General features: G+C 45.9%; 1 protein-coding gene and 1 pseudogene across 1 annotated transcript in view; one reads left to right on the top strand and one right to left on the bottom strand.

Moving 5' to 3' along the window:
- The window catches only part of LOC124805719 (bumetanide-sensitive sodium-(potassium)-chloride cotransporter-like), a 621,615-nt gene that overhangs the window by 444,980 nt on the left and 158,758 nt on the right, over positions 1 to 17,877 (bottom strand). The window lies entirely within an intron of this gene.
- LOC124709452 lies at positions 8,011 to 8,128 on the top strand (annotated as a pseudogene).

The raw sequence follows: 17,877 nt of genomic DNA, 5'->3' as shown, positions 1-17,877 counted from the left end.
TTGAACGGAATGGACAGTGTCTTGAAAGGAGGATATAAGATGAACATCAACAAAAGCAAAACGAGGATAATGGAATGTAGTCAAATTAAATCGGGTGATCCTGAGGGAATTAGATTAGGAAGTGAGACACTTAAAGTAGTAAAGGAGTTTTGCTATTTAGGGAGTAAAATAACTGATGATGGTCGAAGTAGAGAGGATATAAAATGTAGACTGGCAATGGCAAGGAAATCGTTTCTGAAGAAGAGAAATTTGTTAACATCGAGTATAGATTTAAGTGTCAGGAAGTCGTTTTTGAAAGTATTTGTATGGAGTGTAGCCATCTATGGAAGTGAAACATGGACGATAACTAGTTTGGAGAAGAAGAGAATAGAAGCTTTCGAAATGTGGTGCTACAGAAGAATGCTGAAGATTAGATGGGTAGATCACGTAACTAATGAGGAGGTATTGAATAGGATTGGGGAGAAGAGAAGTTTGTGGCACAACTTGACTAGAAGAAGGGATCGGTTGGTAGGACATGTTTTGAGGCATCAAGGGATCACAAATTTAGCATTGGAGGGCAGCGTGGAGGGTAAAAATCGTAGTGGGAGACCAAGAGATGAATACACTAAGCAGATTCAGAAGGATGTAGGTTGCAGTAAGTACTGGGAGATGAAGAAGCTTGCACAGGATAGAGTAGCATGGAGAGCTGCATCAAACCAGTCTCAGGACTGAAGACCACAACAACAACAACAATCCGACTGTCAAGCACAAATTTTATCTGCCTATGAACATAGCAGCAATATGTACGCACTGACTGCCAGTTCGCTTATACTTCCAAATTTATGTAACACTCGTCTCGTAAACACGTGGCCATAAAATCGCAAAAATTATCTCTATAATACAAGACATAACCATGAAAAGTTATTGATTCTGCTTTCACATACTTCTCATTAAGTCCGTAACAACGTCAATACAGCACCATAGCTGTTACTAAAAATCAAACGTGCAGAAACGCACATAAAACAAGTCGAATGCGAATAATATTCAAGTTTCGCTACTTCCACAAATTACATACAAGCAGTGGCGTACGGTTTGTATCAACTTTTGACGATATAAAGCGTTCCTTCCGCCATCCTTACATCTCGGTCCCGTTGTTCTCCCATTCGTGGAAACAACTAAGTTTCTAGGGCTCACGTAGGACAGGAAACTGTGTTGGTCTCCGCATGTCTCTTATTTGGCGGCCCGTTGTACACGTTCCCTTAATGTCCTCAGAGTTCTTAGTGGTTCATCTTGGGGAGCGGATCGCACTGTCCTGCTTCGCTTGTATCGGTCCATAGTCCGATTGAAGCTGGATTATGGGAGCTTCGTCTACTCGTCTGCTCGGCCATCCCTCTTACACCGTCTCAACTCCATCCACCATCGGGGGTTACGTCTTGCGACCGGAGCCTTCTACACTAGTGCTGTCGAGAGTCTTTATGCTGAAGCTGCCGAATTACCATTGACCTACCGGCGCGACGTACTGCTTTGTCGGTATGCCTGCCGGCTGTTGTCTATGCCCGACCACCCCTCTTACCAGTCCTTCTTCGCCGATTCTCTCGACCGTCAGTACGGGTTGTATGTGTCTGCCCTGCTGCCCCCCGGAGTCCGCTTCCGTCGCCTGCTTCGATAATTGGATTTTGCCCTCCCTACCACCTTCAGAGAGGGTGAGAGCCCGACACCACCTTGGCTCCAGGCTCCGGTTCAGCTCACTCCCGAAGGAGGGTACTCCGGCTGCAGTGTATTGCTCACGGTTTGTCGAACTTCGTGCTCGACTTGCCGGTCACACCTTTATTTACACCGATGGCTCCAAAACTGACGATGGTGTCGGCTGTGCCTTTGTCGTCGGGGCCGCCACCTTTAAATACCGGCTCCTCGACCAATGTTCCAGCTTTACGGCCGAGCTTTTTGCTCTCCATCAGGCTGTTCAGTATGCCCGCCGCCACCGCCATTCATCGTATGTACTCTGCTGTGACTCACTCAGTGCTCTTCAAAGCCTTGGAGCTCCCTATCCGGTCCATCCCTTGGTTCAACGGATACAGCAGTCCCTCCATTCTTTCGCTGATAATGGTTCTCCTGTCAACTTTCTGTGGGTTCCCGGACATGTAGGAGTGCCTGGGAATGAGGCTGCGGATGCTGCAGCCAAGACTGCAGTCCTCCTGCCTCGGCCAGCCTCCCATTGTGTCCCGTCATCTGACGTTCGTGAGGATGTTTGTAAGAGACTTGTGTCGTTGTGGTGGGATGCTTGGTCATCCCTCCAAGGAAACAAGCTCCGGGCAGTAAAACCGCTCCTAACTGCTTGGACAACCTCCTCCCGACCATCTCGGCGAGAGGAGGTCCTTCTGACCAGGTTGCGGATTGGGCATTGCCGGTTTAGCCACCGCTACCTGCTCTCCGGTGACCCAGCCCCACAGTGCCTTTGTGGTCAAGCATTAACAGTGCGCCATGTTTTATTGTCGTGTCCCCGCTTTAGTCAATCTCGTGTTGTCCTGTCCCTGCCATCTACTTTACCGGGTATTTTAGCTGATGACGCTCGAACAGCTGCTCGTGTTCTGCGTTTTATAACTTTGACTGGCTTGTCCAAAGACATCTAACCTTTTTACTTATTTTATCTGCATCTTTGTCAGGTCTTTCTGGTGTTCCCCCCTCCCCTTGAGTTTTACTAGATTCCATGTGCGCTAACAACAGTGACTGGGCGCTAATGACCTCAGTAGTTGAGCGCTCTTAAGCCCCACCAAAAAAAAAAAAGAAAAAAAAAAGCAGCGGCGTCCCAGAATAACACCACCAGACCCGTTCGATGTTGAGAACATCCGGAATAGGCTACGCTCACTCCATGCATATACATACTCTGTGGTCGCGTCGAACGTTGCTATGCAGCCTGCGCGTCCCATCGTCACCCGCTCTCACTGACAGGGAAACGTCACCGACTCGACCTAATATTTTAAGGAGAAAAGAGCACAATCTCTAGATTCCAGCCCTACGAATCGATACCACTCGAAAATTTGGATCATAATTCTCATAGCACGCAGTTAATAAACGAAAGTAAGTGAAGAATAATTAAGAACCTGATAATTTTGGATTTACAACTGAATCATGCCAAGCAAATTTTCAGCAGTCGCGCATACCAATTGTTTGTCACTCGCACCGCTCCACTGCAGCCACTTAATGCGCGTGCGATAAGTACTGTACAATGGAGTGAGTGACAGGTTTGTGAAATACTGTTTTCATATTCGTAACATGCTTTGATCGTTGTGTCCAAAAGCGCAGTTACTAAGCTGTAGCTGATGCCAGACATCTTTTTGCTTCGGATATTTTTATGTTGCAGTAACCAAATGCAGCATTAATGAATGAAATGAATTGGGGTGCCGTTAAGAAGTAGCGTAGCGTTATTCAGTTATCGCTATTTCAGCTATCGCTGTTGGCCTTATTTTTTTTGGATTTCAATGCTGGCCCTGTTGAAGTACACTCATGCTCATAAATTAAGGATAATTGCAGAATGTGGTGCCACACAACGTGGCACTATACAGAACTAGCACTATACAGAACTAGCACTATACAGAACTAGCACTAATAGCGTAGGCATATAGGAAACACACACGGCACAAATCTGTAAGTCCACGGTATTGGTGGTAGTTGAGAAAACCGTCCCGAAACACATGTGCTACAAAACGCCACTGCTTCCTGTGCATGTATCCCGACATCAATATGGGATATGATCACCATGCACACATACACAGGCCGCACAACGGGTTGGCATACTCTGGATTAGGTGGTCGAGTAGCTGCTGGGGTATGGCCTCCCATTCTTGCACCAGTGCCTGTCGGAGCTCCTGAAGTATCCTACGGGTTTGAAGACGTGCAGCGATACGTCGACCGAGAGCATCCCAGTCGTGCTCGATGGGGTTTAGGTCTGGAGGACAGGCAGGCCACTCCATTCGCCTGATATCTTCTCTTTCAAGGTACTCCTCCACGATGGCAGCTCGGTGGGGCCGTGCGTTATCACACATCAGGAGGAAGGTGGGACGCACTGCACCCATGAAAAGGCGGACATACTGGTGCAAAATGACGTCCCGATACACCTGACCTGTTACAGTTCCGCTGTCAAAGACATGCAGGGGTGTACGTGCATCAATCATAATCCCACCCACACCATCTAACTACGACTTCCATACAGGTCCCTTTCAAGGACATTAAGGGGTTGGTCTCTGGTTCCTGGTTCACGCCAGATGAAACCCCGGTGAGAATCTCTGTTCAGACTATACCTGGACTTGTCCGTGAACATAACCTGGGACCACTGTTCCAATTACCATGTACTGTTATCTTGACACCAGGCTTTACGGGCCCTCCTGTGACCAGGGGTCAGTGGAATGCACCTTGCAGGTCTCCGGGTGAATAAACTACGTCTGTTCAGTCGTCTGTAGACTATGTGTCTGGAGACAACTGTTCCGTGGCTGCGGTAAGGTCCCGAGCAAGGCTACCTCCAGTATTCCGTGGCCGTCTGCGGGCACTGATGGTGAGATATCGGTCTTCTTGTGGTGTTGTACACTGTGGACGTCCCGTACTGTAGCGCCTGGACACGTTTCCTGTCTGCTGGAATCATTACCATAATCTTGAGATGACACTTTTTGGCACACGGTGGGCCCGTGCTACGACCTGCTGTGTCTGACCAGCCTCCAGTCGCCTAGTATTCTACCCCTCATAACGTCATCAATATGGGTTCTTTGAGCCATTTTCAACACACAGTCACCATTAGCACGTCTGAAAACGTCCGCACACTTACTCGCTGCACCGTACTGTGACATGCGCCAACACACCTCTGCGTATGTGGACTGCTGCTAGCGCCACCGTGATTTAAACCCGCAAACCACCCACCAGAGCGTTGTTCCACTATGTATCAGCATTATCCTTAATTTATGAGCTTGAGTGTACATTTGCAAAGGATGCGCTGTCCTTCAATGTGCTTGTCGTTATTAAGCTATAAATCCAAAATTATTATGTTCTTAATTATTCTTCACTTACTTTCTTTATTAATTGTGGTTTTGAGGCGTATATATAACTACAAAATATCAATATGAGAATGTCGTTAAAATGATAGTGAAGGTATACAGTAGTGGAAATCAGTAAAAAGGCAGGGTTCCACGAACGTAATAACGCAATGTCGGAAGCATACGTGTATCGAATTTACTATGGAAGCACTAGACACATATAACATATAAACAGTCATGACGAAATTACAAAGTTTCTTTCATAACAAAGCAAAAAAATAAGGCATTTGCATTTCCTGGATGGAAACTAGTATAAAGGCACTCCCTGTCCTGTTGTGTTATTAGTACTTTGTCCAAACTCCGTTCTTCCTAATTTCTCCAAAAATTCTCTTCGGCATTGATTTTGTTGGGGTTTGTAGTTCTTCCAGTGAAATTGTCCGCCATTCTTCTCGTATTGCTCTTTTCAGCTCACATACGGCCTCAAGTTGCCTTCCATTGCGACAAACACGCTTTGCAAGTATTCCACAAAGGTTTTCCATGGGGTTCAAATCCGGGCTACATGCAGGCCATGGCAAGGCATCGATATTTTAACCTCCAAACCACAATTTGGTTCTAACAAAACCAGACACAGGTGCATTGTCTTTTTGAACATTAGACTTTCGTCCCCTAGGTCCTTATACATTGTAATCAGTTCTGTTTCTATCACCTCAGTGTACCTGTTAGAGTTCATTCTAATGTTCAGCCGAGCAATACGTTGATTTACGTTTAGCGCAGAAGTCTGGAAAAATCATAACACTTCCACCATCAAAATTTCTGCTCATTCTTACCTGTTCTCTGAGCATGCTAATAACACTGAAATCAATCGTGCCCATCTAAATTAACCTTTTTATAACCGAAGATCACTTTATCCCATTCTGAAGTCCGTGACATGTGTTTTTCGGCAAATTCCAGTCCAGCCTGTTTATGTTTGGATGTTGACGCAATTTTCTGCAGTCATGTGACAAAATCTGTCGTACACGTCAGGCAGTTACTGACAATTGTAAATCAGCGACAAGTTGAGAAGAATAACGATTTGCGGCCCTTGCTTTGCGCAAAAGTAATCCTTTCTGTGCCTCAGATAATTTCCTGCTTTGCCTATATTTTACGTTGTGTCCACATCGTGCCCCCAATCTAACGAAATTATCAATCACTGTACTTGAACGGTTCAACTTCTTTGCGATTTCACGATTAGAGTGTGCTATTTCCCAGTAAGTACCAGTTTTTGCTTTTTCATCACGTGATAATTGTTTTCCGCGTGACATGGTCACAATCGTGTTTTATGTACGCAACATCCACTGTCAATGACTCTTTCCTATCTGCAATAAAGGAACGTAAGCACACCCTAACACCGCACGGAGCCGACTGACTTTATGCCGAGTTTCGCCCTCTACCAACTGAATCGTTGATGTCTTGTTGTATATTGGACTACCGACATCAAATGCGATACCATTAGACTGCATTGTCGATATACTTGATTCTAAACTATTCCATATACACTGTACACAACTATTCCAACCGACGATGTTAATTTTCCTGCAAATATCCATGATTTTATACTTATTTCTACTACTGTATGTGCATGAGGTTGACATATTACGCACTTATATTATGTACTGTTTTTCGCGTAGAAACTGCTTTGGAATAAGGTTTCAGAACGCGTCACGCTCAATATTCCGCGAGTAGTTGGGCTATGATTGTCATTCCGCTGTATGGCGCTCGGGCATCCAGAGGCTACAGTGGAACAGAGCGAGTGACAAACAGTGCGCCCTATGTTTAATTGCTGTACTTTCATTAGGTCATAACTGCGTACTATCAGTACTATGGCCCCAACTTTCCTACGGAGTCGATTGCTGGGGTTGACATCCTGGAAGTGTTCTTTTTTCTCCCTAAAATAAGATGTCCAGTTGGTGATGTTACCTTGTGAGACATCTTTAATGACTTTGCCAAATTGTAGCATGCGGACCATTTAAAATGCTCTTTTATTCACAAATATCGTGACTGCATTTGTTACTTGCCTATTAAATGACCACAATGCGTTTCTGATGACGAATTCATGCGTTAGTTTCGTAACAAGGTACTGGATGTTTATAATGATAACTCTTTATAGTTGAAACCGTCTAACAGTACTATAGAGAGTGTGGGCAAAAATTTGGAAATGCCGAAAATACAATACATTACCATGATTAATACGGTGTAGGAAACGTTCAATACAGCTTCTAGTCGTCTCGGAGTGGATGAATACGGGCTCTGTATGGTTTTCAAGGGAATCTTACACCATCCTTGCTGCAAAGTAGTGGTAACGATGATGGAGGTGGAGAACTATCTCCTTTCTGCCCAAAGTATATCACAAAGGCTCAACAGTACTGCGGCTTGGTGACAGGGGTTGGCGTAGGAAAAATTTTGGAAATTTGTGGTAAGGACTATGGGACCAAATTGCTGAGGTCACCGGTCCCTGGACTTACACACTACGTAATCTAACTTAAACTAACTTACACTAAGGACAACACACACACCCATGCCCGAGGGAGGAGTCGAACCTCCGACGGGGGCAGCCGCGCGAACCTTTGGCGGAGGAGATCCGATAACTCATCCTCGTGCTTAGAAAATCAATCTTGGACGACGTGAGTTGTGTAAACAGGGGCCCTGTCGTCTTGGAACACAGCATCACCACTATTGCGGAAAAAACATTGCATTGGACGTGATCAGCAAAAAAGGTCACATAATTCCTGGCAGTAATGCGACCTGGCGGAGTAACCACGGCACCCATGGAATTCCGCGATATGGCAGCCCGAATCATCACCTTCCGTCCCCCGCTCCCCCATGGTCCACTCTTGGAACGTAAATTCGGCCAGAAGCTGGAAAAAGTGTGAAACAAGACTCATCTGACCAAATGACTTACTTCCAATCCTCCATACGACATTCCCATAGCGACATAACGCTCAATGAATTTCATCCTTTAAACATTCTAAAGAGGCAACAGCCTTGCCGCAGTGGCTACATCGGTTCCCGTGAGATCACCGAAGTTAAGCACTGTCGGGCGTGGTCGGCACTTCGATGGGTGACCATTCAGGCCGCCATGCGCTGTTGCCGTTTTCCGGGGTGCACTTAGCCTCGTGATGCCAATTGAGGAGCTACTCGACCGAATAGTAGCGGCTTCGGTCAAGAACACCATCATAACGACCGGGAGAGCGGTGTGCTGATCCCACGCCCCTCCTATCCGCATCCTCCACTGAGGATGACGCGGCGGTCGGATGGTCCCGGTAGACCACTCGTGGCCCGAAGACGGAGTGCAAACATTCTAAAGACAAGTTATATATATTACGAGTCCTGACACTACGCCCATCATGCTGCATAATTACATAATTACAGCACTGGTGCTTCCGGCATTCTGTCTAAATTTTTTATTGTCTCCATTTTGCATTGCATATAACACTACTAAACAATTTCAACTGTATTCCCAGTATCTGCGATTCTTATAATTTCTGTTCACTGCTTATACATTCACGGATATCAAAAGTTGATGGACAGTGGTAATTTCTGTTAAAAATACGCTGCAGTGTATCAAGGAAGGTAGTAGGAGTAATCCACTTAATTACAGTCCCATATCATTAACGTCGATATGCAGCAGGATTATGGAACATACATTGTGTTCGAACATTATGAATTACCTCGAAGGAAACAGTCTATTGACACACAGTCAATATGGATTTAGATAACATCATTCTTGTGAAACACAACTAGTTCTTTATTCGCTTGAAGTGTTGAATGCTATTGACCAGGGATTTCAGATAGATTCCGTATTTCTGGATTTTCAGAAGGCTTTTGTCACTGTACCACACAAGCGGCTTATAGTGAAATTGCGTGCTTGTGGAATATCGTCTCAGTTATGTGTTGTAATTGAGGGAAGGTTATCGAGTAAAACAGAGGTGATTTCTGGCGTTCTCCAAGGTGGTGCTATAGGCCCTTTGCTGTTCCTTATCTGTATAAACGATTTGGGAGACAATCTGAGCAGCTGTCTTAGGTTGTTTGCAGGTGAAACTGTCGTTTACCGACTAATAAAGTCATCAGAAGATCAAAACAAACTGCAAAAGGATTTCGAAAAGGTACCTGTAAGGTGCGAGAAATGGCAGTTGATCCTAAATAATGAAAAGTGTGGGGTCATCCACATGAGTGCTAAAAGGAATCCGTTAAACTTCAATTACACGATAAATCAGTCAAATCTAAAGGCCGTAAATTCAACTAAATCTAGTAATTACAATTACGAACAACTTAAATTGGAAGGAACACACAGAAAATGTTGTGGGGAAGGCTAACCAAAGACGGTGTTTTATTGGCAGGACGCTTGGAAAATGTAACAGATCTACTAAGGAGACTGCCTACACTACGCTTGTCTGTCCTCTTTTAGAATACTGCTGCACGGTGTGGGATCCTTGCCTGATAGGACTGACGGAGTACTGTACATCGAAAAAGTTCAAAGAAGGGCAGCACGTTTTGTATTATCGCGAAATATGGGAGAGAGTGCTGGACGTCATTAAAACAAAGGCGTTTTTCTTGGCGACGGAATCTTCTCACGAAATTCCAATCATCAACTTTCTCCTCCGAATGCGAAAATATTTTGTTGACACCGACCCATATTGGGAGAAACGATCACCACGGTAATATAAAGGAATCAGAGCTCGTTCTTTCCGCGCGCTATACGAGATTGGAATAATAGAGAATTGTGAAGGTGGTTCTATGAACCCTTTGCCAGGCACTTAAATGTAATTTGCAGAGTATCCACGTAGATGTAGATCTACATGACCGATTGCAGATATTTTGGTAGTCTCAGATAAAAGAGAACTTCAGTGAAATTTGGAAGGTAGGAGATGAGGTACTGGCGGAAATGAAGCTGTTAGGGCAGGACGTTAGTCGTGCTCGATACGTAGAGCACTAGTCGGTAGAGCCATGCTTGCAAACGGCAAAGGTCTCAGATTATATTCCCGCTGCTACACACAGTTTTAATCTACCAGCAAGTTTCCTCGAAACTTCTGCAGCCGTAGCAAAAGCGGCTTGTGTCTAGCATAACTTCATTTGCTATTGTGATGGGAAGTTTCAGCATCCTTCACTTTTTGCACGCAGACTTGCTGCTGTACCAGTAATGCCTTTCCTGGTGTACCTTATAACAGTAGTTGCTAGACTTTTCTACCTGGATAGCTCCTTTGCTGTTCCAGAATATCTCACGCCTCCCTATGTTTATTTATTTTGTTTACTTACTTATTAATTTTTTTGCTCCTTTTTCCCGGGTTCGATTCCCGGCGGGGTCAGAGATTTTCTCTGCCTCGTGGTGACTGGCTGTTGTGTGCTGTCCTTAGGTTAGTTAGGTTTAATTAGTTCTAAGTTCTAGGGGACTGATGACCATAGATGTTAAGTCCCATAGTGCTCAGAGCCATTTTTTTGCTCCTTTTGAAAAACTTTGTTTGACAATAATCTGCAATCCGCACTTCAGTGAAAGAGTGTATCCCCCAATAAATCTCTCACCGCCCAATAAATCCATCACGCTGGCAAGGGGGCTTCCCCGCCCCCCCCCCCCCCTTGCGCCTCATTGGGAATCCCTGCCTTAGAGGAGTCACAAGCTGTTCGATTGTGGAAGATGCTGATAACTACTTTCTCATGTCAGAAGGAGCAATTATTATTCAATTGAAGTAGACAGATTTAGATTATCCAATGCTACATTTTCTATAATTTCATTCAAACTGACTAACAAGTGGTACGTAAAGTAGCACCATCGACAGATGCTGCTCATTGTGCTGCAACTGCCATTTTCATATTGTTGTAAGTAGCTGTGTAGAGCATTTTTTAGTAAATCACAAGAATATAATTAAGGTTCACAACGTCTCCCTTGGCCACTGCTATCAGCAACAAGTGTGAAGTAACTGCTGGTTGACAAATGCTTGTGTGGGGCAATGTTGACTCGTTACACCATCTGCTCATCGCACTGCAGTCTCACTTCCCTCACATCATTTGGGTCTGTCCTGTAGCAAACTACACCATGAATAAATTTTTGATCTTACACTGAGGTTGCTTACTTGCAATAAAAGAGCGATAAGTAACACCATTTAAATAATTCATGGCTGTCTGGTCCACATGAAGTACCCCAGCGATAGGGGGAAACCTGTGCGCCTTTCTGAGTCATATTCACTAGGGTTTTACTGTGGAACCTTATAATCAGTTTTACACCGTCATGACATCCTGCGATTAAACCTGAACTGTAGCCTCGTCTTTTCGTCAAAGCAGTTGTACAAAAATTTCATTCGAACCTGAATGTTTAAATGTACTGAAACCGGGGCTTGCTCCGTTTTTACACCTGAAATTGTTTTCAGAGCCTTCAATGTTGTCTCCTCAGCTTCGAATGAAGCTACTGTAGAATATATCAGACCAAAACCATAGACTTTTTTATCTGTATTAGAAAGTGCAACAATGAAGATAAGAAATTGAGAATTGAGCCGTGTGTGGCTCGTGTTCCCGCCATCATCTATTTTACACCCTGTTTTTAACGTACTTCCACCCCATTACGTTAATTCAAATTACTACTATCACTGAGTTGCTGCTTTGCTCGACCGTGAGCAGCGTATATTGATATATCCTCTCTAGCATCTTTGCTCAACTGCTATTACTTCCCGGTCGTTATCTGTCGTAGGCAGTTCCGGTCGCAAGTTCGGTGTGCTAGTCAGTTGTAACGCGTCTGGGGTACAGTCCGGAACAGCCTATCGGGGAGTTGCAATGCGGCACTAGTGCAGTCGCCTTAGAACAGCAGTGAGGTCTTTGTCGACCTGGCTCGCCTGACCATTGCCGCTACGCATCACTTGAGCCGGGCCATGGTCTTGGTGGATCTCGGTCGGTCGTCCTACCGGACGACGCGTTTTGGCTCGCCGATCGTTCATGAGTCGGCTGTGTGTGTGTGTGTGTGTGTGTGTGTGTGTGTGCGTGCGTGTGTGTGCGTATCGACTCCCGATTTGTCTTTGTGCGTGCTTAGTTACTGTTGGGTATCGTTCAGGTCTTCGTGCAAGTGTTTGTCAGGTTGTGTCTGTAGTTGGCGTTATTTCCACTGACGACTATTTTAGATGTTGTCGGCATTCTGAGAGGAGACGGTCGGTTGCTGCGGACCAGGGAAGTTATCTCCGCGCGGTGCAGTCGGCTGGGTCCGCTGGCGGTCCCTGCGCAGTGTCGGAGCGTGTGTGGAGCTGTCCGATCGCTACGAGCTTCGTGGTTCACCAACCCAGGACATCAAAGTTGAGTAGTGGTTTCAACTACCCAAGCCACGTCCATTCATGTTATGTAGTTCGTTTCGGTCGTTCGCTGTTGGGGAGGTTTTCCTCTGAGCAACACCGAGTGTTTCTATTGCTGAAATTTTGCCGCAATGCGGTGCAATTAACCATATTGGTTGACTTCAATTAGAGTGCACCAGCGGAATTTTCTGCCTTGTGGCAATTAGTTTCTGGTTACCTGCCCCCACCACTGACATAAATTCAAGCAGTGTTCCTATTGGGTGAAGTTAACTACATTACTGTATTTCAAATTCGAGTGTACCAGCGGAATTTTCTGCCTTGTGGCCGTTAGTGTTCCGGTTACCTGCCCTGGCCACTTACATAATTTCAGGCAGCGTCCTTTCCTCACCTGTTGTCGCTGTCCAACATGGTGTTTAGTTTTGACAGCTAACACATACTTCATTGTGGCTTATCACGTTCGTAACCTTTTGTGTTTGACTTCTCGTGTACTGATTGGTGGCAAGCAAGTCGTTGTGTCTGTCGGTCCGTGGATGTCCCCTGGTTGGGTTCCGACGGATCAAGTGTAGCTGGGCTCACCACTTGTCTCACCTAAGTGAACGAGGGTAGACCAACCTCCCTGGAGGCTTCTGAGTGCCGTTTTCTTTGTTGTCCTCCTCACCGGTGTTTAATTGTCTGTTTATAATCTATCATAGCCAATTATTTAAAAATTTCTTGTTTTAGTGGACTTTAGGTATTTTTGAATTTTGGTAAGTCAATTGTGGGCTTTAAGTCGCTTGAAACCCTATTCTTGAAATTACCCTTTAAGCAAAAACATTGCGGCCTTTTGCCTTAAAAGATTATGGTAATATATTTTAAAATTTTCAAATTTGTGGCCCTGAGCCGCTTGTATTGCGCCTTGCATATGTTTGTTGTATTTACTTTTGCCCTGAGACTTTCCAGCCTAGCTGTGATGCCATGTATATTTTAACTATTTAATTTGCTGTTTTAACTGCATTTTTATTTTGTTGATTTTTAAGATTTCTTGTTTGGAGGCCTTCAGCCGTGAAATACACTCCTGGAAATTGAAATAAGAACACCGTGAATTCATTGTCCCAGGAAGGGGAAACTTTATTGACACATTCCTGGGGTCAGATACATCACATGATCACACTGACAGAACCACAGGCACATAGACACAGGCAACAGAGCATGCACAATGTCGGCACTAGTACAGTGTATATCCACCTTTAGCAGCAATGCAGGCAGCTATTCTCCCATGGAGACGATCGTAGAGATGCTGGATGTAGTCCTGTGGAACGGCTTGCCATGCCATTTCCACCTGGCGCCTCAGTTGGACCAGCGTTCGTGCTGGACGTGCAGACCGCGTGAGACGACGCTTCATCCAGTCCCAAACATGCTCAATGGGGGACAGATCCGGAGATCTTGCTGGCCAGGGTAGTTGACTTACACCTTCTAGAGCACGTTGGGTGGCACGGGATACATGCGGACGTGCATTGTCCTGTTGGAACAGCAAGTTCCCTTGCCGGTCTAGGAATGGTAGAACGATGGGTTCGATGACGGTTTGGATGTACCGTGCACTATTCAGTGTCCCCTCGACGATCACCAGTGGTGTACGGCCAGTGTAGGAGATCGCTCCCCACACCATGATGCCGGGTGTTGGCCCTGTGTGCCTCGGTCGTATGCAGTCCTGATTGTGGCGCTCACCTGCACGGCGCCAAACACGCATACGACCATCATTGGCACCAAGGCAGAAGCGACTCTCATCGCTGAAGACGACACGTCTCCATTCGTCCCTCCATTCACGCCTGTCGCGACACCACTGGAGGCGGGCTGCACGATGTTGGGGCGTGGGCGGAAGACGGCCTAACGGTGTGCGGGACCGTAGCCCAGTTTCATGGAGACGGTTGCGAATGGTCCTCGCCGATACCCCAGGAGCAACAGTGTCCCTAATTTGCTGGGAAATGGCGGTGCGGTCCCCTACGGCACTGCGTAGGATCCTACGGTCTTGGCGTGCATCCGTGCGTCGCTGCGGTCCGGTCCCAGGTCGACGGGCACGTGCACCTTCCGCCGACCACTGGCGACAACATCGATGTACTGTGGAGACTTCACGCCCCACGTGTTGAGCAATTCGGCGGTACGTTCACCCGGCCTCCCGCATGCCCACTATACGCCCTCGCTCAAAGTCCGTCAACTGCACATACGGTTCACGTCCACGCTGTCGCGGCATGCTACCAGTGTTAAAGACTGCGATGGAGCTCCGTATGCCACGGCAAACTGGCTGACACTGACGGCGGCGGGGCACAAATGCTGCGCAGCTAGCGCCATTCGACGGCCAACACCGCGGTTCCTGGTGTGTCCGCTGTGCCGTGCGTGTGATCATTGCTTGTACAGCCCTCTCGCAGTGTCCGGAGCAAGTATGGTGGGTCTGACACACCGGTGTCAATGTGTTCTTTTTTCCATTTCCAGGAGTGTAATTGCCTTTTTGAAACTCGTAGTTCTAAAGGTTTGGCTATGTGCCGTTTTGGTTTAAAGGTGTTATTAAATTACAATAAACTACAATTTTGAGAGAACCTGACCGAAACCTTATTTGGCCCTTTCCACAATCCTGATTACCTGTTCTGCCCTGCCGGTTTCAAATGGTTCAAATGGCTCTGAGCACTATGGGACTTAACATCTGTGGTCATCAGTCCCCTAGAACTTAGAACTACTTAAACCTAAGTAACCTAAGGAGATCACACACATCCATGCCCGAGGCAGGATTCGAACCTGCGACCGTAGCGATCACGCGGTTCCAGACTGACGCGCCTAGAACCGCACGGCCACAACTGCCGACCCTGCCAGTTTGCCGGGCGTCTCAAGAACCATGGTACATATTTCACTGTAAGTTCTTACCTCGTTCTTTCATTTCCATTGGTACCAACCTCCATGCCAATATAGTCACATCTGCCCTCCGGTACAATTTCGGTATGTAATTCCATAGAAAAGGGCTTTTTTCAACAAGCTTGCGTGAACAACGTGTTGATACGCAACACAGAAAGAGATGTACAGATGAAGACGTATTACCATACTGAAAACACCCATGCAAGTCGACGCTGTGGCTAATATCAGCATAAGACGAAAAACAGAAACGTGAGGCAACTCCGCGTAACAAGTGGCAATAGCTTCAGGTGTGATTTTACTACCAACCTAGTCGTGGACAACCTACAATATAAATCACTTGTTTACTCATGACTGAAAAGAAGTATGGCTCTCGTTCCAGTGTGAAAAACAATTTCAAAGTGTTAGCTACATTTAAAATACAGCAATGTATAATCTAAAATCACCAAATGTAAACTGACCAACGACTAATTCATTCACGGCAAACTTTTCAAGACAAACTGACAGGAGAAAATCGCAATCACCAAGAAGGAGCTGTATGGCATAAACGAAAGCTGGTAGGCGTGTTTCTGCATCTGAAAGATATCTGTTCTAAATTCGCGCCAGTCGCATAAGAGTGACGTTAGTAGCCCCACGATGCAGATCAGGATTGCTTTAAATACACGCTGTAACGGTCGTGAGCATTAGTTACCTATGAGATTGAACGTGGTGAGCTGGTTTTAGTTAAAAATGCCTTTTAGGCGACAACGACGTCATTATCTACACTTTACTGAGTTTGATGCAGCCACTGTGCATGACTTCAGGCAACGGTGTTCACGAGAATGTACAGACAAAGAAAGACGGGGCTCCGGAGAGCCACGTGTCTCTGCCCGGAGGAAACACTATCGTGACCAACGTACGGGTGTAGCGCGTCGTATCAAATCTGGTGCGGCAATTTGGGCAGCAGTTCACACCACAGTACACACAGAACTGTTGCAAATCGGTTATTTCAAGTAAAGCTCCTAGTCAGATGCCCCGTAGAGTGCATTACAATGACCCCAAACTATCGTCATTTTTTACTGCATTGGTGTCAAGTTATAGCTCGTTGGAGGACAGGGTGAAGGTATTTTGTGTTTTCTGATGAAGGCTGTTTCTGTTTCGGTGTCATTGATGGCCACGTGTTGAAGGCGTCAAGTTGAGGGCTTGCAACTTAACCAGTCTGCATGCTAGGCACACTGGACCTACACCTGTAGCTATCGTCTGGCGTGCAATTTCATGTGTCAGCAGGAGCACTCTCGTTGTTATCCCAATCACCCTGACTGAATTTATACGTCAGTCTGATGATTCGACCTGTTGTGCTGCCATTCATAAACAGCATTCCAGGGAATGTTTTCCAACGTGAGAACGCTCTTCCACATACCACCATTGTAATCCAGCGCGCTCTAGATACTCGACATGTTGCACTGGCCATATCGATCACCAGATCCATCTTCAATTGAGGACATATGGGACGACAACGCCAGTGTCATTCACACCCGGCATTACCATTCCCTGCATTGACCGACCAACTGCATTAGGCATGAAACTCCAGCCCATAAACTGACATCCAGCATCTGTACGACACAGTGCATGCTTGCTTTCAACATTCTGGCCGGGATACTGGTTATTAATCTGCCAGTATTTCACATTTTCAAAGGCTTATTTCACGCTTACTTTATCCCGTGATCTTGCAGTGTTAATCACTTAAGTATGTTACCTAAACGAATGTATTCCCGAAATTTCGCCAGTGTATAAGGGATGGTTTACTAATTTCCTAAAATATAACAATAACTAAGGGCAGTAGCGAAAAGAAAACCAGTTCAGTATCAATCTGTGATGTGAGACTACAAGATGTGATGTAATCGGTATTTTTTACCAGACAGTTCCCTCAGAGTGAAAAGAGAAGACTGCAGAGAGGAGAACAAAATAATCTTTTTTTCTTATTTTTTAAACAAAATGTACAATCTTTACTGAACAACTAATTAGAGAAATGGATGTAGCTTTGTTCCATTTACGTAAGACAATTTTTATCGAGGGAAAACAGATAACTCGAAATGTTGTTCTCCCTTTCCGTTCCAGCGCATCATACATAGTTGCATGGAGCAACCAGCACTGAGGGAGGCGCGTCAGTGATACGTGTAAGGTCCCCAGAATAAGATTTTCACTCTGCAGCGGAGTGTGCGCTGATATGAAACTTCCTGGCAGATTAAAACTGTGTGCCGGACCGAGACTAGAAGTTGGGACCTTTGCCTTTCGCAGGCAAGTGCTCTACCGACTGAGCTACCCAAGTACGATTCACACACCGTCCTCACAGCTTCACTTCTGCCCGTACCTCGTCTCCTACCTTCCAAACTTCACAGAAGCTCTCCTGCGAACCTTGCAGAACTAGCACTCCTGGAAGAAAGGATATTGCGGAGACATAGCTTAGCCACAGCCTGGAGGTTGTTTCCAGAATGAGATTTTCACTCTGTAGCGGAGTGTTCGCTGATATGAAACTTCTTGGCAGACAAATACTGTGTGCCAGACCGAGACTCGAACTCGGGACTTTGCCTTTTGCAGGCAAGTGCTCTACCACTCTCATTCTTCCTTTGCAGCCATTCGTAATTTCGGAAGTGCTGCTGGTGCAAAAATTTAGTGCACCAACTGACCTCTCGATTATGTCCCCTAAATGTTCGATGG

Source organism: Schistocerca piceifrons, chromosome 7, assembly GCF_021461385.2.
Source record: "Schistocerca piceifrons isolate TAMUIC-IGC-003096 chromosome 7, iqSchPice1.1, whole genome shotgun sequence".
Taxonomy (NCBI): Eukaryota; Metazoa; Arthropoda; class Insecta; order Orthoptera; family Acrididae; genus Schistocerca; species Schistocerca piceifrons.
Note: the sequence above shows the minus strand (reverse complement) of the source record. Positions and strands in the feature narration are given on the sequence as shown.